This window comes from Carassius gibelio, chromosome B21 (assembly GCF_023724105.1).
Source record: "Carassius gibelio isolate Cgi1373 ecotype wild population from Czech Republic chromosome B21, carGib1.2-hapl.c, whole genome shotgun sequence".
In the NCBI taxonomy this organism is placed as follows: Eukaryota; Metazoa; Chordata; class Actinopteri; order Cypriniformes; family Cyprinidae; genus Carassius; species Carassius gibelio.
Genome location: NC_068416.1, coordinates 20,116,559 through 20,123,672, shown reverse-complemented (window position 1 = coordinate 20,123,672; position 7,114 = coordinate 20,116,559).

The following is a 7,114-nucleotide window of genomic DNA, read 5'->3' as shown; positions in this document are numbered from 1 at the left end:
TAGACTAATAAAAAACAACGTTATACATAATAATAAATCATTTTACAGTGAAAGGCACCATGACAAACTGTATTTTCGACAAATAATTTCTAGGGCATAAAAGAAGAATATATGAGAGTTGTGGCAAGCCTATGATGACAAGTTGGGAATGTCTTCTGCTGTTTTGAGAGGAAATCTACTGGAAAACACAGCAGAGGCATTATTGCTCACATTGTGGGAAGGGCTCCCTCAGCAAAGCGTTATGAGTAATGCCTGTGGCCAGCCGCAGAGAATGCCACTCTCACACACTGCGATGAGTTAAGGTCGACCTTGCATGGCAGTGATGCTTACAGGCATCTGACTGCTACTTTTCACACTAGCATAATTAACCAAGTCTGCACTATTTACCTTAAACTCTCTCTTTCACTCCCACACGCATAAACAAACAAAGCAAAAAGTGTTTATTCCCAGATTTGTATTGTTTAGGGAGCTCAAAGTGGACATGAGAAGGCCAGACGATGAACTCAGAATGTCTGATGGTGGATTTACTGCGGACAAGCCTAATTATCACATATTTTTGCCATCACTTAGTTAAGCAGAGATTCTTTCCATGCCTCCTCCTCTCTTCATTTATTTTTAAGGGGAAGGGTTTTGGGTGAGTCCAAGGACACTGTTTGGAATGCTGGAAGATGTTGCTCAAACGTTTGCATCGCTTTCTTTTATTTTTTGTGAAGAGGGAACATAAGTATGCAATCAGAGAGGAACGAGCAGACTTTGTTTGACAAAATACAGGATGGTGATGGTTGACACCAGGATACTCTCATCTGGGCTTCAGGATGTGTCCCATAATTCAGTGCAATGATCTGTGCGGCCTCATGCTCGCGGCAAAATGTGAAGCAGAATCAACATGTATGTTTTTTTTGTGTTTAATAAATCATATATGTGTATACATTTTTGAGAAAAGGTGAACAGGATGTTCAGCTCATGGCACTGACAAACACTTGGAAACACAGTTTTGATTTAGTATAGATATGAAGATTGTGAGCATGACTCCCTGAGGAGCCTTTGTTAGAGTATGTTTATGTCACAACACATATGGACACACACATGCTGTTTTTGTTTTATGGAACAAGTGAAAAGGTTTTTTTTTTTTTTTTTTACAAAAATATTCACATACTTTTGATCTTCGCCTTATAACATGTTCTCAGCGCCCACGTCTAAAGTCATACAATAGATTAACTCTGTGTTCAAATGAAAAAATTAGCTACATTATGCCCTTAATGAGCTATGTTTAAATATACTATATTTAATAAATTCAGCATACTCAGTTTAATGCCATTTAAGAATGGATCCTCAACATGTCTGAACATGGAAATTGGCAAAAAAAAAAAAAAGGCCTGAAGGTCTTGCAACATCAGTAGGATGTAATAAAGATTCCTTGAGGCAGACTTGGAATAAGACTACTAATAGAAACGACTTATTAATAGAAACTGTTTATGACATTTTAGAATGAGAATACACAAAGAATTCCTGAAAATGTGTCTGCAAGCAAGTTCAACCAGAGAAATAAAGAAAAGGCTTCTATTTGTGGTCCACAAAGTACTCTTAAGATATATCGAATCTGATCTGATTCCTTTTTATCCACGTTTCAGTCTAGGCTTCACTGCCCAACCAAAAAAAAAAACAAAAAAAAAAACTGAAATAAAATACATTAATATGGCACACTGATCAAAATTGAAAATCATATCTTATACTTAACATTTATATGTATATGAATTTATTTTAAAAAGTTATATGTTTATATTATAAAAATGCTAAATATAAGTGTTTATATTTAATATTTAAATAACAACGACTCAGAGTGCGACTTAAAAATAAATAGAAGAAATAAATGATCAGTTTAATGATTCAAACAAAAAAATAAACAAATTAACAAATTATTGAATATATTTAAAATAGTTTGAATACTTTTTTAAAATGGAGTTAAATATAACAATAAAGCAATAAATTAATAAATAGAGTGACAAATCAAGAGACACTTCAACATTTTTATTTAATTCTTTATTTAATATTTTAACAAAGTCAGCAGTAACAGTATGATGAAAATAATAAGTTATCACACTTATGTAAACCCTGACATTATGAAGGCCACGGTCATTGTTTGTCTCTTCCTCGCTCAAAGAAATTATTAGTGTTTGTCTCCTTTCACATCCCTTCCTGAGTTTGATTTCACATGTTTGTGTGTATGCGTGTGTGTATGTGTGTGTGTGGGTGGGTTCATGGGATCTTCTCAAAAGCAGGAAATGACTTCATATGCAAGTTGCATGACAATACCCAAACTATGCACAGCCCACGAACACCTGGGCACACCTTTACTTTTACTAAACTGGATACACCCACATAGTCAAACCCAAGTTTATTGCATAAGAATGTATTTATCCAGACATCTGCAACCAAAAGCGTATAGTATGAGGAATAACAGATCCATATTACACCACCATGAGTGGAAATGAAAAGCATGAAAACTCACTTATCATTTCCTAAATTTTGCCAGCTAACAACCACAACACATACTATTATTAGGTCTTTAATTCGTATGATCCTGTTCATTTTAATCAGATGACGCCATTTGACCTGCTGATAAACTACAGGCCTGCATTCTCTCTCAGAGCAGATGGGAAATGACATGAGGAGGGGGAAACAGTGACGCCTTCTCATTGTTTCTCAAGTGTTTAAAGCAGAAAAGACACAGACTTGAACTTGTCTGTGAACTAACCCTGAAAGCAGCTGATATGTTTATAGTTTTGAGTCTGTGAACCCACTGTCGGATAAACGGATTCCTGTTGCAACATTAACCCATGTGACAGATGCAATATGTGACCATATCTGTCTAGTGTGACACTCCACAGTTCAGTTCAGACAAGTGTGCACACTTTCTTCATGTCAAAAAACAAAAAAACTCTTTCCATTTTGTTAGAAAATGTTCCAGCAAGTCTTCACGTCCACACATCCCCTAATTTACCCCCCTCTCACAATCATCAACACTGACAATTCACTGAGAAACAAGCCGGACACGGCCACAGGCCTAAAAATAAACCTCAACGACTCCCGAAGGATTTCATTGGGTCATCTGCATTATACAAGCTCTCAGTGTCTGTTTATGTGCTCTTAAAAGTAAACACACTTTCCAGAAACAAGTAAAACGTCTGAGTTTAATTCTGTTATTCGTTAAATAATTCACTTGAAACTTTTACTGTGAAAATGATCAAGGGAGACAGAAGGTTCCTTTCATTTTTCCAGAGCTCTGTGGTAGCAACAAGTGGAATTTGCAGCCCCTGAAACAGTTGAGAATAGGTCAGGCTAACCCCATAGCATTGGAAAACACAAATAAAGCATACAAGGGCTTTCCTAGATCTGAAAGTAACACTTCGTTTTGGCCCGGTAGGGTTTTTCTAAGAAGACATGAGTAGTCAGGGCCATGAAAATTCACAAGGTAAGTATTATCTAAGAGCACATCCAGTAATTTAGTATGGCTGCCGGTGATAAGGGCGTGGATTTTTCCTATGTCACGTTGTCTATTCAGATGACTGGGGGATAATGCTCTCCTGACCCCAGCGCTACAGTCTGCTCCACGTATCACTTTCTCTCTGTCTCTTTCTTTTATGATCCGTGTCTTTGTGTGTTATTGTCTTTCTTTTTTTTCTCGTACAAATACGAATGTTCTTCCACTCTTTCTCTCTACAGCCAAATAGCAGAGTGTATCAATCGCTTGCCGTCTACAATTCCTACTTTGTCTGTACAGAGCAAAAGAATATGAAAAGGATCCATTCTTTTGTGAATGTTCTGCTTGCCTAGTATGCTGGATGTCAGCAGTTTAGTTCTTTTCTTCTATTTATGGTTTACTTTTATTTATTTGCAGTGGACTCAACACTTAAAATTGCATTGATTTTATTACATTAGATAACATAACTAATGCTTTTATTATCTATCTATCTATCTATCTATCTATCTATCTATCTATCTATCTATCTATCTATCTATCGTAAAAACATATCAAACATTAGAAATTGGAAAAATATTGCATATATTATCTAGTAAATATAGGAGATATACATTCTAAAAATTATTACAAAAACAAATAAACAAAAAGATTTAATGTTCCTATGATGTTTTAATATTGTTTTATTTGCATATATATATATATATATATATATATATATATATATATATATATATATATATATATATATATATATATATATATATATATATATATTGCCTCATATAGATAAAATAAATGGTAATCTCACTCTTGATATAGGTCAATACGTCATTTCTATATAGGTTTGAACTGTACATGTGACAGGAAGAAGAAAACAGTAAATTGCTAACAGAATATTGTGATAATATTATATATATTTAATATTATTAACTATAAATTGTGTATATTTGAAAAATACAAGCATTAGCAAGACAATTTTATTCCACAAGTGTTTACAATGTCATTACAACCATATAATCAGTTATTTCAGATGTGGTGAAAATTATCTCCAGTGATGCATCTTTTGTATATACAGTATACAATATTGTTACTATTTAAATGAACTAAATATAAACTTTATAAACTAAAGAAAGTTTGAAAATGTGCTTTATTCTTAAAGGTCACGAGTCCAAAAGTGCTTGCATTTGAAAAATGCCATCGAACATAATATTTTTTTTGTTGTTGACCCTATGAAAAGTGCTATAAATGAAATTTATTATGTTTTATTACTGCAACAACATCCATACATTAGGTATAGCTTAAGCAGCTCTCAGTCGCTAGTGATGAGAATAGATATTCATTCAGCAAAGACTGAGTAATATTTCTTCAGATATGCGAGGAATCTTTAGCAGTTCCAGATGTGGAATATCTGCCTGTAATATAGCTTTCAGAAGGTCTCCTGCCTAAAAGAGTTTTTATTTAGTTAATATGATTAAATGTTTGCAAATCTGAGTCTAAAGCATCAGAAAAGCTACATAATATACAGATGATACCCCTGAAAGCATGTCCACTGTTAACAACATAGAATGAGATTTATAAATGAACTGAAAGTCAGTGAACTAGTGACTCTCTAAACTAATTAACTCAGAAAGTTGGCTCATTATGCAGTTTGTGCAAGACTGAAGCAGGTGGTGTGTTTAGAGTGTGTATGCAGTGGTGTGTGTGACTCACAGGCCTGAATCACTGCCGAAGGCCTCCTCGTTAGCCTTGACCCCTGCGCTCCCTCCCGCCCTCCCTCTGTTCTTTCTCCCTTTTGTGTGTGTGTGTGTGTGTGTGTTTGTGAGCTAGTGAATGTCTGCCCTCCCTGGGGGCTAAAGACTGAGACCAGGTCTTTAATGAGACATGGGTCACTATGCCCAGTCGACCTCAAGTTACACACACACACACACACACACAGAGAGAGAGAATAGGCCTATGGATTGGGTAGCTTGCGTGGGTGGGTGAAAATGATGAGGTGAGGTGAGTGAGAGATATCCTTATAAAACATACTGAGGTAGTACTGTGGTAAGGATGGTATCAAATGGTAATACCATGCATCCTTGAACCATGGCATCATCAGTATTAACATGGCACTTCAGATACTACATAATATAAACAAGGTATTCTTTTGTAACTTAAATTAAATTAATGAGAGTCATAAATGCTTAGTATAATGTTTAATTCATTGTTTTCAATAATAGGAACATTAACTATATATATATATAGTACAGACCAAAAGTTTGGAAGCATTACTATTTTTTATGTTTTTGGAAGAAGTTTCTTCTGCTCATCAAGCCTACATTTATTTCATCAAAAATACAGAAAAAAATGTAATATTGTGATATATTATTACAATTTAAAATAATTGTTTTTAAATTTATTATACTTTAAATTATAATGTATTTATGTGATGCAAAGCTGAATTTTTAGGATCATTATCACATGATCCTTTAGAAATCATTCTAATATGATCATTCATTATCAAATATTTTTTCAGAACATGTGATACTTTTTTAGGATACTTTGATGAATAAAAAATAAAAAAATAAATAAATAAAAAGAAGCTATGTTTTTAAAATATAAATATTTTGTAATAATATACACTACTGGTCAGTAATTTGGGTCAGTAATTTTTTTTCTTTCTTTTTATTTTAATAAAACCAATACTTTTATTCGGCAAGGATGTGTTAAATCGATAAAAATTGATAGTAAAGAAAATATATTATATAATATATTACATAATATATATATATTTATTTTTATAAATGCAGTTCTTTTTAACCTTTTATTCATCAAATATATTGGACAGCAGAACTGTTTCCAACACTCATAATAAATCAGAATATTAGAATGATTTCTAAATGATCATGTGATAGACTGGATGTTACATGTGACACTGAAAGTGGGAGTAATGATGCAGAAAATTCGGCTTTGCATCACAGGAATACATTTTTTTTAAGTATATTCAAATAGAAAACTATTATTTTAAGTTGTAATAATATTGTAGTAATTAATTGGGCTGTTCCCCTTTAAGAAAACATTGCCCATAATGTTATTCAAATTTAGAGCGCTAAGAAGTGAATTTAGTAGAGTTCATTTTTGCTTGTTTGATGAAGAAGACACTACATATTCAATATCATCCAAAAGTTTTGGGGTAAGACTAGAGTATTATCACAGTAATTCTCTCAAACATTGTCATAGTAATGTTCAAGAAACATTTCATACTTTTGATAGTATTATCATATTTGATATAAACAATGATAAAGGATAATTTCCATATTCATGTACCATAGTATTTATATGGATTCTTCTAAGAATACCATATTATTATCATAATGTACAAAATAAGTGCAGCTCCATAGTCCTGGGTAGTTAGTTAGTTAGATAGAACAGGTGGGTGGGTTTATGGTGAGTAACAGGAAATGAGAATACAAAATGATGTCAAGAACCAGGGTGGAGGGCTCCAAACAAGAGAAGTAAACAGCAGATGAGAGGATGTTTATGAGTGTGTGTGTGTGTGTGTGTGTGTGTGTGTGTGACATCATTAGGTTGACTGTTGATCTGGGCATGAATTACATGTATGGGTGGAGGCATTGTTTTTCAACTCTCAAACAC